The 19,546-nt window shown below is 40.5% G+C and overlaps 1 protein-coding gene across 4 annotated transcripts in view; it reads right to left on the reverse strand.

Annotated features, from left to right (window-relative positions):
- Positions 1 to 19,546, reverse strand: part of atp8b1 (ATPase phospholipid transporting 8B1) — a 150,414-nt gene that overhangs the window by 85,486 nt on the left and 45,382 nt on the right. Inside the window, exon 1 of one of the 4 annotated variants that reach the window (XM_052044241.1) lies at positions 19,006 to 19,191. The exons of the other annotated variants lie outside the window; for them this stretch is intronic. The gene's annotated coding sequence lies outside the window, so the exon portion shown is untranslated. Of the gene's footprint in view, positions 1 to 19,005; positions 19,192 to 19,546 lie in introns of those variants that run through there. 4 annotated transcript variants of the gene reach the window in all.

Below are 19,546 nucleotides of genomic sequence, written 5' to 3' on the forward strand. Positions count from 1 at the left end.
TTTTGCGGAGACCCTTCCACCTAGTTGCCCCTGTACATATATTTAAGGTTGACTAAAAATTATGCTTGTTACATGGTGGTTCTTCAATCGCAACAATTGCTTAGAAACACAACAAATTGCCACTGGTAAGGAGTTTCATTTCTTTAAGCTACCCAAAATTCACTGTTCAGTGTTTACTAGTGTGCTATTGTGATTTTTGATAGTGAACCATGACCTGTTTGTCTCAGGTAGATCACCTGATCATATTCCTTATTTGAAAAGGTTAGACTAGTTCCTGCGTGCTTGCATGCAGAAGTTCTTTGTTCACTATACAATAAAAAGGGGGAAGAGAGCCCACACCATGAATTACAAAGGACACCAGAATTCAAAACGATTAATCGTGATAAACCCTGAATGGAGATAGCTCAAGCTGCTAGAAAACACAAAATCAGATTTGCCTGCAGATGATATCCTTGTGCATGTCGAAAGAAAAATGTGTTTACACATTCACCTCAAATTTTGCACTCTGAAGAAAAATTAAATTAAATTATTTCTCAAGGTTAAAAGATGATTACTGGCTAGAAAGTACAATTGATGACAGAAGACAATTGATGATAGGAGATAATTGCTTATCATTATCTGTCTACCTGTGTTGGATCTCATCGCAAAACAGTGCTGACATAAACAATAACTCTTCAAAAAGGTTTCAATAGCTTATGTTTAAAATATATGTTAACATGGAATACAGGCATCAGTCACACTTTATAGCTAACTTACTGGCCAACAACCAGATATCTGGATCATTGAACCAGACCTGGTAGCTGGGGAATTTAGTGTAACAGAATTTAGTGTTACAGCGGCAGTGACCCTGGTTCAATTCCCGCCACTGCCTGTAAGGAGTTTTTACGTTCTCCCAGTGTCTGCATGGGTTAGGAGCTGTGGGCATGCTATGTTGGCATTGGAAGAATGACAACACTTGCGGGCTGCCTCCCAGCACATTTTCAGTAACGCAAAAAGACGCATTTCGCTGTGTGTTTTGATGTACATGTGACTAATATCTTATAAAAATCAATCTGGAATTTAAATACAAAAAGACCCGTATCTGTAACCTGAAACTACCAAGATTATTCCAAAGCAAAGAAAAAAATGGGCAAGCCATCCTTACCCAGTCTATCTGAAAGGTGTCTCCAGCTTCAGTGTGGATAACTCAACTCCTCAGTTAAGGGGCAATTAGGGACGGACAATAAATGCTGGCATTTCCAGCAATGTCTGCATCCCTTCAAGTTTTTGGCCTGTGAATTCAGGTGTTTAAAATTTTAGTACAAAATATTAGTTCCTAACTTTAACATGGTCATTTTCACAGAAGCTGAGTGACTCCCGGTCCGTTAAAAAAGATTCAAGAGTGTTGCAAATTTAAAGGGTGTACTGCAGATATTCCCATTTGTGCTACCACTCACTATTAAAATCTTTCTACCCCTATGATCACCTTCGTCCAACATCTTATAATTAGTAGGCTACTAATGGTACAGAAAAGCAATTTGCCTTGTCTGGTGATGGAGAGAGCCTTATTGTATCAGACAGGATGGAGAGTGCTTTTGGTTGTTTCAATACAAGCTTATAAAGTCAATGCCAAGCACCCTAAAAATAGGAATTTCTTTTCAAATAGGAATTTCAGACTAAGGCTCAATTGAATAGAACTCCATTAAAATGACTGTGCACAAAAAGTAAATGAAACATTATCTAATAAAAATGCCAAAACTGAAGTCCAGCAGTCAACGCAGCCAGTCAACAACTTTGCAGAATTTAACAAGCATGTGCAACTCTGTTTGTAGTCTTTAAATTGTACAAGGAGCTGCTGCTTCTTAGGCAGTTCCTTGAGGGTGGCTTGCTTCACCTCCAGTTCTGTAGAAGCCAATCTGGCTTCTGCATACTCTAGCACGAATGGGGCAAGAAGTGCTCGATGGGTCAGGCTGGTGGATACTTTGGGAGGTGGTACACTTCTTCCATTATTTTGACTGGGCTTCTATGTGCTCCTGAAAGAGACTCGAGGTGCTCCTTGCCATCTCAAATGCTCCTGTTCCAGTTTCATGAGCGACAGGCTGGGAATCGTCATACTCTGAGCAAATTATATTTCTCTCATGGAAGCATTGAAAACATCCCTGAAGCATTTCCTCTGAACTCCTAGACAGAGCATGGAACAGAGCATCTATTTCAGGAGTGTGGTCTCAGGAATACAAACAATTGGGCCCATCCAAGAGAGGTGACTGAATGCAACTAGAGCCTCAATGCACAGAATATTGGCCTGGGCAAAGATGGTGATGTTGGGTCATTTATCCTGACAATGGACTTGGAGGATTTGGCTGCACTTGTTGCATCCCTCCAGGTGTTAAGGTGCAGGGATCATTGCTGCCTGGTAGATCATAGCTCTGGGTCTGGTTGAAGGTCTTGCTCTGTGATCAAGTTCCCCCCGCCCCCACATGAACAAAGGCTGTGCTGGCACAATGGAGGCAGTGGCGAGTTATTATCATCATCACCATGATAAATGTCTCCCTTTACTAAGTGGAGACTCCCAAGATATAGAAGCAGACCATCAGGTTTTTCAGGGTCTCATCATGGACTTAGTGTTGTGCAGCAGGTTCAGTTTGGTAGAAGCCCTCAGGTTTTCTGGGAGGTGCAAGACTTGTCATCTCATTGCTTCAGACTCCAAATCTGCACATATGCAAGTGTATTTTGTGTTGTAGCTTGACGTCCAAGGCTGAAGTGATCTTGGTTCTGGAGTAGACATGGATAGAACAATTCCCCCATGTATTCTGCAGATTTACTCCACTCTAGCAGGAAGCTTGCTGGAGGAAACATGCAGTCTTGTAGTCAGAAAAAGTGTTGTAGCAACGGCAATGATACAGCTTGCTTAATCCCAATCCATACTGGAATTGGGTCTGCGGTAGGCATATCAGTTTGATTCATGGCTTTCATGCCATCTTGAAGCACACACAGATGAGCAACTCAAGACAGCCAAATTTGAGAAGGATTCTCCCTGGTTGACAGAGTCAAAGGCTTTTCTTTAGTATAACAAAAGTTGCTTCCTGCATTTTTCACGGAGTTGTCATGTCCATTGCACCTCTGGATTGAATCCACACTGTAATTAAGGGAGCAGCTCTTCAGCTACTGGCAGGAAGCAGTTGAGGAGGACTATGGTGATGACTTTTCCTGGGCAGACAGCAGAGAGAGAGACCACTGTAGTTACCACCACCAGATCTGTTGCCTTTCTTAAAAGATAATAAATGTCTGAGTTCTTCTGACAATGTCCTCCTTGTCCTGGCTGTGGGAGAGGAGGCTGCAACTGTATAGTTTCAGTTCCTCTCCACCAAATTTTTGAATGCCATCAAGGGTACCATCTGCTCTACACACCTTTTTGTTTTCCAGTTGACACATAGTCTTTTCAACCTCTCATGAGTGGCAACAAAAATTTAACTTCTGGGTATAAAATGGTTTGAAGTCAAGGACATATTACCAGTGAAAACAAGCACTACAGAAACTAAATTCTATATTTGCTCCTTGTTTTTCTCCACTCAGGTTCTTTGAAACTCAGTTGGCTATTTTGATGGGATAGATCAGTATTTAAACCCAAGTTTTAAGTTGAAATCCATTTTGGAGACATTTTGTTTGGGTGGGGTGGGGTGTGAAAGGTTGCAAGGAAGAAAACAGGCACAGAGCAGAAAATTATATTTAAAAATAAGAACACAGCTTGGCAAACAAAATGTCTTGTTTAAGGAAATGAACAATCACATTGTGAATTTTCTCCTCCTAATTTGAAAGAGCTTAAATTTCTTGAATTTCAACATTTTATACAGCATTCAAAATATACATTTTACCTCAAACAGAATTTCTTCAAATTTCTGATCTGCTTACAATTCTTCAATATTAAAAGGGTGGGATTTTATGAAATAAATCATTTACAATAGCACTGATGTTTCTCATTCCTTTGCTATAACTGTCATTGTATTATGAAACAGGAGGAAGAAGAGGAAGTAAACAGGGAGAATGCCACGCAGTCATTATGTGGTACAATCAAAAAGTTCTTAATATAGAATGATGAAGCACCATCTAATCTACACTAACAAAAATCTTTCCTATCTTGGGCCTCTCCACATTGGTCTGCACCTGCACACTTTTTGATTAAGATCTTTATTAGTCACATGTACATTGAAGCACACAGTGAAATGCATCTTTGCGTAGAGTGTTCTGGGGCAGCCTGCAAGTGTCGCCATGTTTCCGGCACCAACATAGCATGCCCACAACTTCCTAACCCGCATGTCGTTGGAATACGGGAGGAAACCAGAGCACCCGGAGGAAACCCACAGAGTCACAGGGAGAATGTACAAACTCCTTACAGACAGTGGCCAGAATTGAACCTGGGTCGCTGGCGCTGTAATATCGTTACACTAACTGCTACACTACAGTGCCTGCCCTCTTGATAGAGGAACAGAATAAGATAAGCTGTCCAAATTATTAATTGCTACCTTACCATGGGTAGGCTTGTAAATCTGGAAAAGTGGTGCCAAAATCGCATCACGTCTATTTTCATCTTGTAGATTTGCATTGCGAATATTTCTAAATATTTGCTGGGGGATTTTTGGAATCACTTTTGTCTGAGGAATGCTCTTAGATTCAAGCCTTACAAATTTAACATGATAGGGGAGGGACAGAGAATGAAACTACTGCAAATAGAGTTCAATATGGGGCAAGCCTAATTTTCTTAATGGAGACAAAAAGCTGTGGAGGAATAACATGCACAGACATTTACAGGCTGGTGCAGATACAGCAAACAACCAAAAGCACCAATAGAATGCTGACCTGCATCTCAATGGGTTAAAATTCAAATGTAAAGAATTACGGAGGGTAATTGTCCAGTTCATGCTGGTGTTAATGTTCCACTAGAGCTTCCTCCATTTTTTCCCTGCCAAATTTATCAATGTTACCCTTTTCTCTTCTCCTTTATAGGCATCTCCTTCTCTTAAATACAACCATACTATTTGCTTCAGCCATGCCCTGCTGTCTCAAACTCCATTTAGATAAAGATGGTGAGAATATGGGAATGAGACCACAAATAAGTGAAGATCAGAGAGATCCAGGTGTTCTCAGGTACAAGTCAAAGAAAGTTAGCAGGCAGACCCAACAAGTAGTTAAGGTGAAAAACAGCATTTCAGACTTTGTTGCCAAAGGGTTGGAGTTTGAAACCGAAAAGGTTTTGTTATATTTGTACAGGGTGTAGATCAGGCCACACCTGTGCAGTTTTGGTCCCCTTACATAAAAAGATATTGGAGGCAGTCCAAAGGAGATTTACCAGGCTGAAAGGAGACACAAGAGTCTGCAGACACTGGAATCTGGAGCTAAAACAAAAACAGAATGCTGAAAGAACTCATCAGGTCAAGAAATGGAGGCAAAGGGATGGTCAACGTTTCAGGTAGCGATCCTGCATCAAATCCAGGGGAGGGGTGGGGGTCAATAGGAGAGATGTCCAGTATATAGAATTGCAGGGGAGGGACAGGACAGGACAGAGGCTGATGGGTGATACTCATGTCCCTTCCCCACTCCCACCAGTCTGCCCAGGTTCTCTTTGCCTTTCTCATCCCTCCTTGTCCCGGCTCCATCTCCATCATTCTCCCCGCACCATCGTCATCTGGTTCCACCAATCAGCAGCCAGCTCATGATCCATGCCTCCACCGCAAGTCTATATACAGGCCATCTGTCCTCCAACCACCTCCCCCCACCCCCAATATCTGTCCTAATGCAGGGTCTTGACCAAAAATGTCAACACACCCCTTTTGCCTCCACAGATACTGCTTGACCTGCAGCAATTTTTTTGTTTTAAAATCAGCCTAATTCCTAGGATGAGAGGGTTATTCTATTAAGAAGAAGGTAGACAGTTTGTATTTGTATTCCTTTGAGTTTAGAAGAAGGAGAGGCGACCTTATTCACACATAGGAGATCCTAAAGGGGCTTGACAGAGTAAATGTTGATGTGTGCTTACGAGTGGGAGAGTCACAAACAAGGAGACATAGCTACTAAACAAGGGGCTGGTCATTTAAAACTGAGGTGCATTGGAATTTCTGTTGAGAGTCGTGAATTTCTGGAATCCAGTGGAGAGCAGATCATGAGATATATTCAAGGTGGAGATAGATAAATATTTGAAAGATTGAGGGTTTTGGGGAATTAAGGGTTGTGGGGAACTGGCACAGAAGAGGAGGAGGAGTTGAGTCCTGGGCTAAACCAGCCGTGATTATATTGAATGGCAGGACAAGCTTGAAGGACCTGGTGGCCTACCCCTGCTCTTATTTTCTTGTTTTCTGTTTTAGGCAAAGATATTTCTCCAAGATACCCTTTGGTGTTCTCAATAGTTTCCAATGATCCTCCTCACATTCTCTGCACCGACTCTATTAAAACCCATTATAAATTTTGAAGACTTGACATGTTATGCTTATATTTTTCCAAGCGAAAAATAAAATTGCAGTCTGTTGATCCTCTCCCGATGATTACTTCTTCACATTTCTGGTATCATTTGTTGAAAACATTCTCTGCATCTTCTTTGGTGCCTTTATACATTTTCATAAAATTGAAATCTACGAGTAGCATTTTCATTGCATAGAGCAAGACCTCAACTAAAACACTCTTGTCAGGTTTTAGCAAAGCTCAAAAGATATGTTCAATTCACTTTTTGGCACATGGGTATCACTGGCAAGGTATACAGTTCTCTGTAAAGTGTGGTGGTGAACTACATTCTTGAACCACAGTCCTTCTGGCTAGTTCCAGGACCCACTAGATAAAGAAAATGATAAAAAGAGCGATACATTTCCAAAACAGGATGGTGAACAAGTTAGAAGATAATCTGCAGGTGCTGCCCTTGCCCACCTTCATGAGATATTGCAGGTTGGAAAGGTACAGTTGGCGTAGCCTATTTGATTTATGGCAGTGTATTTTGCAGATGGTTAACACTGCAGTCATTTTTAGGAGTGGTGGAAGGACTAAGGTGTTTAAAGGGCAGGAGGCTGCTTTGTGCTGGATGGGATTGAGCTCCAGGATTATTGGGATTGCTTTCATCCAGGCAAAGCGAGAGCAAACACACTGGTATCAGATACAGCTCATATTCAATCCCTACACTGATTGAGACAAACATTAATGGATAATAGAAGTCTGCCAAAGGAAATCTTAGGGTTAACACACAACAGCACCGAGACTTCATGCATCTTTGTTCAGGATAAATGCCAAGTACGTCATATCAATTAATTGCACGAGATTGAAGTAGTAGGGAGAACTACGTAAGCCGGTCCTCTTGGAGGGTGGGTTAGAAAAGGTTGTCTGTAAATAACACCAATCAAATGGTTAGCACAATTTTACCAACTGTAGCAAGTGTGGATCACGTACAATCTGAACACTGGACTTAAATGTTATTTTCAATTGGAGCTGATGCAGACTCAGGTCCAATCACTTCCTACCGAAGTAATTCAATGGGCTGCCTCTGCAGCTGTTGTCACTTAATTAACATGCAACCTAAAGAGTCTGAACACTGAGCAATCAAACAGCAACAATTGGAAAACAAGCTGTTGGATCATCTGGATGTAACGAGTACAACTAATCGTAGAAGCTAATTTGGAGAATATTTAAAGGTTATCCCTTGTATAGTGCTCCTTGCATCTAATGATCCTGCTTTCTAATTAGCTAGTCAGATCACTTACTTCAAATACATCTAGATTTTCCGGATTGCTGCCCTGTGCAGTTAGTTAACCAGTCATAGTTGGTGTTCCAATAGATTTCAACATCACAGGCAATAGTGGAGGAGGGAGAGAAAAAGTAGGGAGATAGATATTTGTCAGAGAGGACAGTGACGGGATCCACCTTGAAAAATTAGAATATTAACTCTCATGTGAAGAACAGTTGTTTGAGAGAACTGGCATGCAGAACAATCTAGGCAGTTGTCAGCTTTAATCAGAAAGAAAATTGGGCGTTCCTTTACTGTAATGAGGTTTATTTCCCAAGCAAGCTGAAAGAATGTAATACTATGCTATATCCTCTAAGTGTACAAATTCATCACCTCCAATTCCTCTCACAGAATACCAGCATCATTGGGAAACGTCCTTCACATTGCAGTCTCAATTAAAATGGTGTGCAAAGACCAAAAGAAATTTTGAACCCACCAGGAATAGACTGGGTGGCTGACAGGAGATACAGGCCAGGGACCAGGCAAGTCAAATCTAGTTTCTGAAAGGTCTTCAAGTCAGCAGGAGCAGGCAACCTGGCTTCCAATGAATTTTGACACTTGAGCAACTGCAATGACATCACCAGGGATGACGGTAGCACTGTTAGCAGGGCTGCCTTATAGCTCCAGCAACCAGAGTTTGATTCTGACCTCCAGTGCCCTCTATGTGGCTTTTCCTCATTCTCCCAGTGACCATGTGGATGTCCCCAAAGGCTCCAGTTTCCTTCCATGTTCTGAAGACATACTGATTGTCAAGTTACAGCTACTGTAAATTACTGCTTCTGTGGGTGGTGGAAAAATCCACAGGGAATTAATGGACAGAGAAAATGGTTACCAAAAAAATAAGGGAATGGAATTTATGGGCTGGAATGGAATTCAAGAGCTGACATAGAAGGCAGTCATTCAGCCCATTATGAGAAAATAACAAGAAATGTGAATCTCAGCTTGCACCAAATTCACAAGATCACAATACAAGGGAGCAGAAGTAGGCCATTTGGCCCAGAGTCTGCTCCATGAGCTAAAGGAAAAGAAAGAAAAAAGAAAAAGGAAAAAAGAAAGAAAGAAAAAGGAAAAAAGGAGAAAAACTATTCCTTTCTAGCCCCAATTTCCGGCCTTATCCCCATATCCCTTGATACCTTGACTAATTAGATAACTATCTAATCGCCTCCTTAAACGCCCCCAATAATTGGGCCTCCACTGCTGTACATGGCAAGGAATTCCATAAATTCACTACCCTCTGCCTAAAGAAATTTCTCCTCATCTGTTTTAAACCTGTACCCTCTAATTCTAAGATTGTGCCCTCTGGTCCTGGACTCACCCACCAAGGGAAACAGCTTGGCCACATCTACTCTGTCCAGTCCTTTCAACATTCTAAATGTTTCTATGAGGTCCCCTCTCATTCTTCTGTACTCCAGTGAGTACAGTCCAAGAGCCGACAAACGCTCATCATACATAAGCCCTTTCATTCCGGGAATCATCCTCGTAAATCTCCTCTGAACCCTCTCCAACATCAGTACATCCTGAGATATGGGGCCCAAAACTGCACACAGTATTCCAAATGAGGTCTCACTAGTGCACTGTAGAGCCTCATCAACACTTCCCTACTTTTATACACTATACCTCTCGAAATGAATGCCAACATCGCATTCACTTTCCTTACTGCCGATCCAACCTGGTGGTTAACCTTTAGGGTATCCTGCACGAGTACCCCCAAGTCCCTTTGTACTTCTGTACTTTGAATTTTCTCCCCTTCTAGATAATAATCTGCCTGTTTATTTCTTTTTCCAAAGTGTACAACGGCACATTTCTCAACATTGAATCTCACCTGCCATTTCCTTGCCCATTCTCCTAAACTATCTAAGTCTCTCTGCAACCTTCCTGTTTCTTCAATAATCCCTACTCCTCCACCTATCCTGGTGTCATCCGCAAATTTAGCCACAAAACCATTTACTCCATCATCCAAATCGTTAATGTACAAAGTGAAAAGCAGCAGCCCCAACACCGGCCCCTGCGGAACACCACTAGTAACCGGTAGCCAACCAGAACAGGATCCTTTTATTCTCACCCTTTGCTTTCTGCCAACCAGCCAATGCTCCACCCATTCTAGCACCCTACCTGTAATTCCATGAGCTCTCATCTTATTAATCAGCCTCTTGTGCAGCACCTTGTTGAAGGCCTTTTGAAAGTCTAAATACACAACATCCACAGCCTCTCCACAGGAGAGGCATTATCACAGCTTGCTGAAGTCATCCAGCAATTAGAAAGCCACTTCAGCTCCAACCTCAGACTACTGCTCTGAATTAAAACTGGGCTTTAAGTAACAAGGAAGATAAACTGAGGTGTAATCACTTGAGCCAGGTATAAACAGAGGTACAGAGATTATACTTCTAAACTAAGATGGACAACCAGAGAGGCGAGTACTCCAGTTGATTGCTCCTTCCAGAAGTGAACACACGCTATATCAATTTCATTAGGGGCAAAAAAAATCATAATTAGTCTGATTATTCCAGACATTGTCTTGACAAATCTATTTGTTAATCACCTTGTGCTGGCCTTTTAAGAGGGCTCACCACCTACAACAGTGATCTTGTCCATCAATGAAACAAGGAACTTTATTGCTATATTTCCAGTGCCATTATCATACTCCTGGACTTTGAGTGGTGGGAGACAAGTTTCCGAGGCAACCAGACTCCTTAAGAAAACAGCTGACATCACTTCATCTCATGGCCAATCTGAAACTTTAGTCTCCACCTACACAACTCTCAATCTCCTCCTCTCCATAAACATGTAATGAATGTTCATGACCGTCCCCGAATTCTCCTACCAGAAAATGTTCCAAGTTTTAAAACGGTATCACTGATGCTGCACATATACCAGCAAATCAAGTTTATTGTTTTCCAAGAAATGTGCATTGATTTGTTGAAATCTTTTTCAGGTTAAAAAAAAAGATTCTTTTCTCAACCTTTTATTTACAATAACATTTTTCCTTATTGAATATTACATTGGTTGGATCATTTTCCTTCCCTCAATTTGTCTGGTTCCTGTATTTAAAAAAATCTCTATCCTGTGCTTCAGTTGTCTTTTGATTAATCAATTTCGAGTTTACGAGTTCAGAAGTCTATTATTTAATTGGTGATGGATGAATCAAGAATATTTTAAAACATCAAGATTCAGAAGTTTGTTGACCATCCTTTCACCTACACACAGATGCTGCCAGACCTGCTGAGTTCCTCCAGCAGTCTGCTTTTTTGCTCGAAGTTCAGTGGTTAGTTGCCTTTAAACAGCTAGGATATCTGTATGACCAAGTTACGTGGATAATAAAGATCTTAATCTTCCCTTTACTTGTTTTGACCCTATTCTCTGGAATTTACTCATTAAATATTTGTTTCCTTACTCTCTCTTCCCATTACAAGGAATCCCTTTATTCTTAATCTTAAAGTCCTCCAAAATTGTCAGATTTCTCAGGATGGAATACTTTGCCAACAGTCATCTGTGCTTATTGTTTTATTACCTCCTTATTGAGGGTGTAATTATTTTTGTTGGACAATGGCTCCTTTTCTACACAAATGTGCATGTCATTAATTCCAACAGACTTTGACAATAAAATACTTAAGTACACATGACTGAATCATCAAGGCTTCAGCAATATTCCACTATGCTGTTGGGTCATTTTTTCTACTTCAAAGAGTTACTGTACAAAGGCTGGTAAATGGGATCAGTATCATGAATGGGATCAGACAGGTTGGCATGGACATGGTGAGCTGAAGAGCCCATTTCCAGACTGTACAACTCTCAATATATCCTGTGGTAAACAATGACAGTACATGCTAACCTGCAACCTCTACCACCTAGAAAGAGGAGGGCAACTGCCCTAGGCAAGTGCCAACTCCCAAGTTGCACACTTCTGTGATTTGAAACTATAATTGCCTTTTCTCTTTCATTGTCAGTCGATCAAATCCTGTAACTTCCTACGTAGCAGTATTGCATCATCATTACCTTCACACTTTAAGTGACATATGACTGACTCAAAGGCTTTAGCAAAGTCCTATTATTCCCCACATGACTCATTTATCTTCAGATTATGACACTTGAGTCATACCCTTGCACGGAGAGGCATTTTAGGGGAGAGTTTAAATTAAATTAGCAGAGGAATGGACATTGATGTAAACAAAGCAGAAGAGAAATGCAAGAAATAATTCTTTTGGATAGTAATAGAGAAGGAACTAATAAGCAACCCCTTAGAATCAAGCAAAAAAGTAAATTGCTTTTACGGCTTCTGGAGGTGACTGAAGAAGCTAATATGGGAAGTACAGATTTCCACTGATGTGGCAGGAGATGCTTGTTGAGACAGGTGGGTGGGTAGCTTGTGATGCTGGTGTGCTCGTTTCACCATTTTTGTTGGGCTTCTGTGTGCTACCAACACATGGAATGGAGGTTCTCAGAGCCATACCAGCATTAGATAATTAAAATGTTGAATACCCAAGGTGAATAGGACAATTATCTTTAAGATAGAATTGGGGAAAACACATGAAAGAGACAGGAACCAAAAAAATTCATTGTATGAAAAGAACAACTAGCATAAACCAGTCGGGTTGAATGGCCTGTTCCAATATTCCAAATTAGGGATAATCTTTTGATCTGTTTAATGTTCTCTCAGATTCAAGAACCAGAAAAAATTTATCTTGTTTTCAGTATCACTATCACTAGTTTTGTCAATTTCTAAAGCTCATCCACTTACCAACTCAAGTACAAAATGCTCTCTCTTTGGAGAAAAAGCACAGAATTAACATTTCATGCTGATGACATTTCATCATTCCCCCCTCCCTTTCCCCAGTTCTTAAGAAACCCAAAAAGTTAACTGCTTCTTTCGCCAAAAATGCTGTCTCACCCGAGCGTTAAAAGTAAGTTTGTGTTTTCACAACCGCTGCAGTACTTTGTTCTAGATTCCAGATCTTTTTGTCTGCCTACAAGACAGATCAATCATCAGGTCCTCTTGTCATATTTTAATAAACTTCATTTCTCTCTCTATTCACTCGAGAGTTCCAGTGGGACATTAAATGTAAACAATGGTTTACTAGATGGCAAATTGTAAGTACATCAGAGAAATACAATTTGACCATTCCTCCATTGGTCATTGGATTTCATCCATTCCTGCTGAAAGAAAAATCCCTTATATTAAAAAATAAACACAGGCTCCAGTTTGTTGGGTTGACCTTGGACAAGTCAGAAATGTGCAAAGCCAAGCCAAACTTCAAAATTCACCACACAATCCATAACAATGCAGTGCACTCTTTTCCAAGCTAGCATCTTATTGATTACTTGGAGAATGATCCTAGCCAACACCATCAACTAACAAACTGAAAGGCCAACTTGTTATTTTTGTTATTTGTTCTTTCAGGGAACCCACATGAATCTTAAGGATAAGTTCATGTTGGACTCGTGCAAGAACTTGCTTTTAAAGGAAGGAGAGTCTGGGAAATTTACATTTTAGTCACTTGTGCTGAAACCATGCACAAGTATTGAGTGGCCTGTTGTATTAATATATCAAATGTACAGTTCCACGCAAGTCAGAACTGAATGCAGAATGATTGAAGTAACCGACAGCCAATATCATATAGGTTTAATGATTAATCAAAGCAAAAATTCTCTCCCAAACTGCTTATACCATCAAATTAAGCTCATGATTAATGTCAAATGAAACAAGGGCAGGATGGGAATCAACCTGACATGGACGTCCAACCTGCAAGAGATCTTCACCTCCATTTGAGAAAATTCTTTTCTTTTAAAAAGTACTCTGTTACAACAAAATATTTTGCCACAGGGAAAATTATCACATTACAGCAGTGAGAAACACATCCACCACTTGCTTTAGTTAAAGCATCACAGCAGAATAATAACACACTTTCTTATAAATCTTTGCATGATCCATTCAGGTGAGATATTTCAGGACTTGTAATGTTCTATTTCATAATCAGATTGGTGCATGAAGCACTTTTAATTAACAGTTTCTATTTAAAATCCTCAGAATGCAAACTGCTGTATTCTGACAAATAATAATTTGGTACAAATTGCCCTCATTTAGGCTTCTAGATGACCCTAACTTGTTCTGGAAAAAGAGTGACTGAATGCAGAGACAATGTGGGAATACTGGTCAATTTCATTATCTGAAAGCACACACGTACTAGAGCATCTGACATTCCAAACAAGAGGACTTGTGTCAATGGTCCAATACTGACCATAAAGTACTCATCTATAATAATAATTTTTTTCCAGCACTTGATCTTTAGCCTTCTATACCTTGGTGATTCAAGTGCTCATTTCTGTACTCCCCATTTAAGTAAATGAGTTTTATTCTAAAATAAGCACTGCGAAGGGAAACACTAATATCTTTATTAGTCACATGTACATCAAAATACACAGTGAAACACCTCCTTTTATGTAGTGTTCTGGGGGCAGCCCACAAGTGTCACCACGCTTCCGGCGCCAACATAGCATGCCCACAACTTCCTAACCTCTACATCTTTTGGAATGTGGGAGGAAACCAGAGCACCCGGAGGAAACCCATGCAGACACGGGGAGAATGTACAAACTCCTTACAGGCAGTAGCCAGATTTGAACCCGGGTCGCTGGTGCTGTAAAGCATTATGCTAACTGTTACACTACATGACTGTTACTTCTGAGTATTAATGGTGAATAAATGAGATCAGTAATGCATGAAATTTCAAAGACAAAGACAGTCATGTGAATATTTCAGATAAAAGTTTAAGCATAAATTTCTTAAGTGATTCACCTTCTCAGAATGAAACAGAACAAGTTAGAAAACAGAAATATTGAAAATAGCAGGAGCAGGTGACCATTTGGCCCCACAAGCTTGCACTGCCATTATGATCAGGGCAAGTTATATAAATGCAGTGCCCTGTCTCCAACTTTCTCCCCTTATTCCTTGATCCCTCTAACCACATTTAGTGAATTGGCTTCAATTACATTGTGGTAGAGAATTCCTTGATCGCCAGAAAAAAATAATAATTTTTTAAAAATGTGCACGAACTGTAGAGTTTGAGAATCAGGAAAGACTTGTTCCATTTTTGAATAATGCACACATTGCTTTGTAGACTATGCTTGTGGAAACCAGTTTCTTTGACCTTTTGAAAAAGGCTGAATATTTGTGAAGCAACCCAACCTAATTATTTCTGAGGGCTGAGGGCTATGTGCACAGATCAAGTGTTTCAACATCATACTCTACTCGTGTATACTTTGTTGCTTAAAAAAATTGAAAATTAGCATCCTCTTCAGCTTCAGCAAGAAAGCAAAGGTCAGTAATTCTCCCAAGTGATGCAATATGATATGTAGCAAACTCTTGGACTCTATTTTGACTGTTGGTATTAATGGCGCCAATATTAAGGATTTTGAGGTTACAAATGAAAACGTCTGAAGTATCAAGCTAATTAAATATTGTACTGATTTTCTCTCAGAACACAGTTGACAGATAAATGGAAAGGTGGATGTTTTCCATTACTTCATTTAAAATTAAACAAATGAGTCATGTATATTGTGAGATTTGTCACAAGTGGAGCCAAGACACAAAGCATGTACCATGTTTTTCATCATTTGCTGCTACTACTTCTTGAACAACAGTATTCCATTACTTGAGTCACTTTTTCTGAAGAGTACTCGTGGTTCAAAGTAGTTACAAATTCCATTTCTTCTCAAGGAGGCCATTCAGACCATCAAGTCTCTGCTGGCTCACCATGCAATCCCATTTCCCCACTAGTTTTCCCAGTAGCCTATTCTTCCTACATTCCAATAAATTCTACTATCCACCTACCCTTGGGACATATCACAGTACCCAATGTACCAACCCACACTCCTTTCAGATGTGGGAGAAACATCAAAGCCCTGCTGCTTAATTCAGATGTTCAGGATTTTTAAATGGTGAAAAAGATAATTAAACATGTTATACTATTTAATTATATAGATTCCAAACTTGAACTTGTCCTCGCCCAAGATCATCACTTCACTAACAAATAGTGAGAATTGCAAGTAAAAACAATTTTTTCCTTTCTCCTTAGCACATTGGGGAAAAAGAGAAACAATATCATTTGTACTTATCCAATCTTTACAAACTATCATACAAGGCACTATACTGTTACAACAAACAGTGCATTTATCAAGCAATCTGCAAATTCTGACCTACACACAAAAATGATCTCAGGGCACTTAAAAAGGTGGAATTGGGACAAAAAGTGCAAGGTGGTGACTTTTTATAGGTACTTAATAATCTTGACCTCCAACTGGTGAGAAACAAAATATCTCTGCATTGTGCAATCTCCTCTCCACCTTCTCTGACATTCAGTGAAACCCAGCAAGAGCACAATTTTCACCAATTTAGTGAATATGTGGCCCAGATTTTCCAAGTGTATCCTATTATTTCTCCAAGAAATTGGATAGCATTTAAGACTGCCACACAGTTTAACACAAAACCCAAAAGCGTCCTAGTACAAAGTAGAGAAAGAAAAACACGTAGGTTGACATGAATTTCCACTGTTAGCTGCAGTAATTTAAGCTCATGGAAAAAAAATTACATGTTCTAATTATTGCCTAGCAAACTCTGCAACCTTTAAGTTTTGAAATAATGATACTTCAGCTTCCACTTTAATTGTGTTCATATTCTAATCTTTATTCACCACTGTGGGAAATTTAAAAAATTGAAAATGGTGTATTGGGATAATTGTCGATATCATTTATGACAACCAAACAGCTTGCTGACATTATTAGCTGAATGGTAAAGATCCTGCTGAACTGACAGTTGGCCAGAAAGGGACAGACTCATGGTCTGGACATTCTTGCTCAGTTGTGACCACTGTTGCTTTACTGCTGATCATGAATTGCTGGCCAAGATATGACTCCAGTCTTTCTCAACCTCCCCAAACCCAATCCCAGGCATGGACCAGGACGGGTCAGATTAGGCTTTGCTGCAGTGAAGGAAAAAATTGCTACTCCTTAATTGCTGGTAACAGTAACCAGGAAGAAACCAGTCCATCTCCCATGAACAATGGAGTCTGATCAGTCAGATCATACCCCCAAATTGTGAGCACATCTGCTTCATGGAATAAACCACAGAATACCTTTGGGATTTTCCACAGAAATGAAACTAATTTTTTTGACTCTGGCCAAAAGTCTCGCACAGCAGCTTTCAACTATTTCACCCAATTCACTTTAAATGTAATTTCTACATTAAATAACCATTTAACACAACCATTAACACTAGTTCTCCATCACATAATCTTGATCTGGAAACCTCTGTAAAATAGTCTTTTCAACTGCAATACACAGTAAGTTTTGTGAAATCAGGGTCTCGCAAAAATGGTATTTTTCCAACGAAGGCTGAGAAACCAAAGTACTTTGAGTGTTGTCACTGTGGTAACAGGAAATGCAGCTGTCAATATATTTCCATAATTATCAATTCAATTTCCTGACTCATTAGCCTGCATAAACTGATGGTAAATGATCAGCTATGGTATGTAAAAACAAAACTTCATGAGCATGACCATTAGTGGATTCAAAAATTGGCTGCACAACAACCAGAATGGAGAAATTATTGCACCCATTGTTTTAGTTTGCTTTGTGCTATCATCCTTTTCATTATTTAGTTTTTCCTGCCACCTGCCCAACATCAACCCCTCCCTCATCTGGTTCCATTTATTACCTACCAGCCTCTGTCCCTGCCCCTCTCTCATACTGCTAAATACTTGCATCTTTCTTCTTCCCTCTGAGTACTGGTGCAGGATCTTGACCTAATATTCCTCCCTACTCCACACACATTTTGCCTCCACCAGTGCTGCTTAACCCACCAATTTTTCCATCGTACTATTTTTGGACCCTTTCACAGACCTTCCCTTTTGTATTCTCCTCCTCACTCCACTTCCTCCACATCTTAAAATCCATTCTTTGGCTTCCGATGGGTGGCGGGGGTGGGGGGGTGCATTGACCCAAAACATTAATTTGGTTTCACTTTCCATTGGTGCTGCTCAATCTGTAGACCATTTCTAGCACATTCTTTAATTTCACAGCTAGGTCATCTCTTAGTGTTTGTTGGAACAAAAGGATTAAACCTTTTTCATCAAGGCAGCAGCTTGCCTTGGGCAAAAGCTTTCATCTGACAACTCCAAGAGCGCAATAGCCCCTCAAATCATTTTAATCCTCTAAGAGTGACGTCTTGCTTCCTTTCCAGTGCAGTGGGATATGAGATAGCTGATGAGGCCAATGTAGCACCCACAAACTCTACAACAAAGGATCAGGATATGCCCGAGAGGATGGGTGGGTGGGTGATTTGAGACAGTACACTCCTTCTGCTGTTATTTTGGGCTTGAGTGTCTCTGACGCCGGGACTCCAGGCTCTCATTGCCATCCCAAATATACCACCTCCACTGACTGGCCATGGGTCAGGGATTCCCAGGAGTCAGATAACAAGGTCGCATTCCCTGCGTCCCCCACCTCCCTCCCCTGAGGAGGCACTGAGAAAAATCCTTCAATCTTTTCCCTCTCTCCACCCAATAAACTGGCAGACCTCAGAGTGGAGAGCATTTTGGGAATCTGTTGCCAGGCCCAAGAGAGCCAACTGAGGGCAACTAGAGCCCATAGTGCTGTGGATGATGGCTTGGGAGAGGATGCTGACATTGGTTCGCTTATCCTTCCAGCAGATCTGGAGAAATTGGAGGACATTGGTGGTATCGTTCCTGTGACTTGGGTTACCCACTGCTGAGAGTGCAATCTTCAGGAGGTACAAGAGGGCAGTGATCGCTGATGACATTTTGTAGGATTTGAGGTCATGAGCTCCCAACAGCCTTCTCCTCAGTCATCCAAAGGTTACACCAAAAGTGGTGGTGAATTTCATTAATGCCTGCCTTTGTCAAGCTCTTTGTGAAGACAGACATCTATATTGAAGCTCCTCAATACCACACTGGAACTTGAACCCAGACCATCTGCCCTAATCTACACAAGTAGTGTTGAAGTCATGGACTTTCTGACTCAGTGCCAAGGGCATTGCAAATACAGCATTGCATTAGACTGCCACAACAAATTTAAGCTGCATTCATTTCAACCGGGGCTGTCGCTTAGAAAATATTGCAACGATTTCCAACATTGGACAATCAAATGCTTAGCCTTTAGTCAGCTGAAAAAGGTTAGCATGGTACTGCCGTTTATTTCATGAGAAAATAAGTCCCTTCTGTGGCTGGATAGCACTGATCCACTGATATCACGGATGCACTTACCAGGAACTTCACATCCATTCAACAGTTGAACATTTCTCAAGAACAGATCCCACTTATCTAGTCTGGTAAGTTCAATATTTGTTCTTGGGTTATCATAGGCGAATTTATACTGGTCCCATTTGCAAGGTGGCTAGCAGAAACTCTCTTTCATGACATTTATTTGACTCAAATACACCAGACGATTCACTGTACGATACCACTTTCAACAGACAAACCACACCTTACAGTGATGCCCAAAGGTTAACTACTGAATGTGGTTAATCATTAATAAAAGATTGATCTTTTCTAAATACGGAAAGCATCAGAGCAGGGCATAGTCGACATCTTTTGCAATACTTCCAAAGATAGTGCTACATTGCCCCAAGACAATCTAGAAACCGCTCAAGAACACAGTTGGCTGGGTACAAACAAATCAAGTCCCTCCATACTGTGGTAGCATACTAGTTTAACAGTTCAGAAACCAGAGACTGCTGTGGAATTTAGATATAGCCATTCTGGAATTAGAGGAAAGAAAAACACAAAACAATAACAAGTAGTCTTG

This window comes from Pristis pectinata, chromosome 2, assembly GCF_009764475.1.
Source record: "Pristis pectinata isolate sPriPec2 chromosome 2, sPriPec2.1.pri, whole genome shotgun sequence".
Lineage (NCBI taxonomy): Eukaryota > Metazoa > Chordata > Chondrichthyes > Rhinopristiformes > Pristidae > Pristis > Pristis pectinata.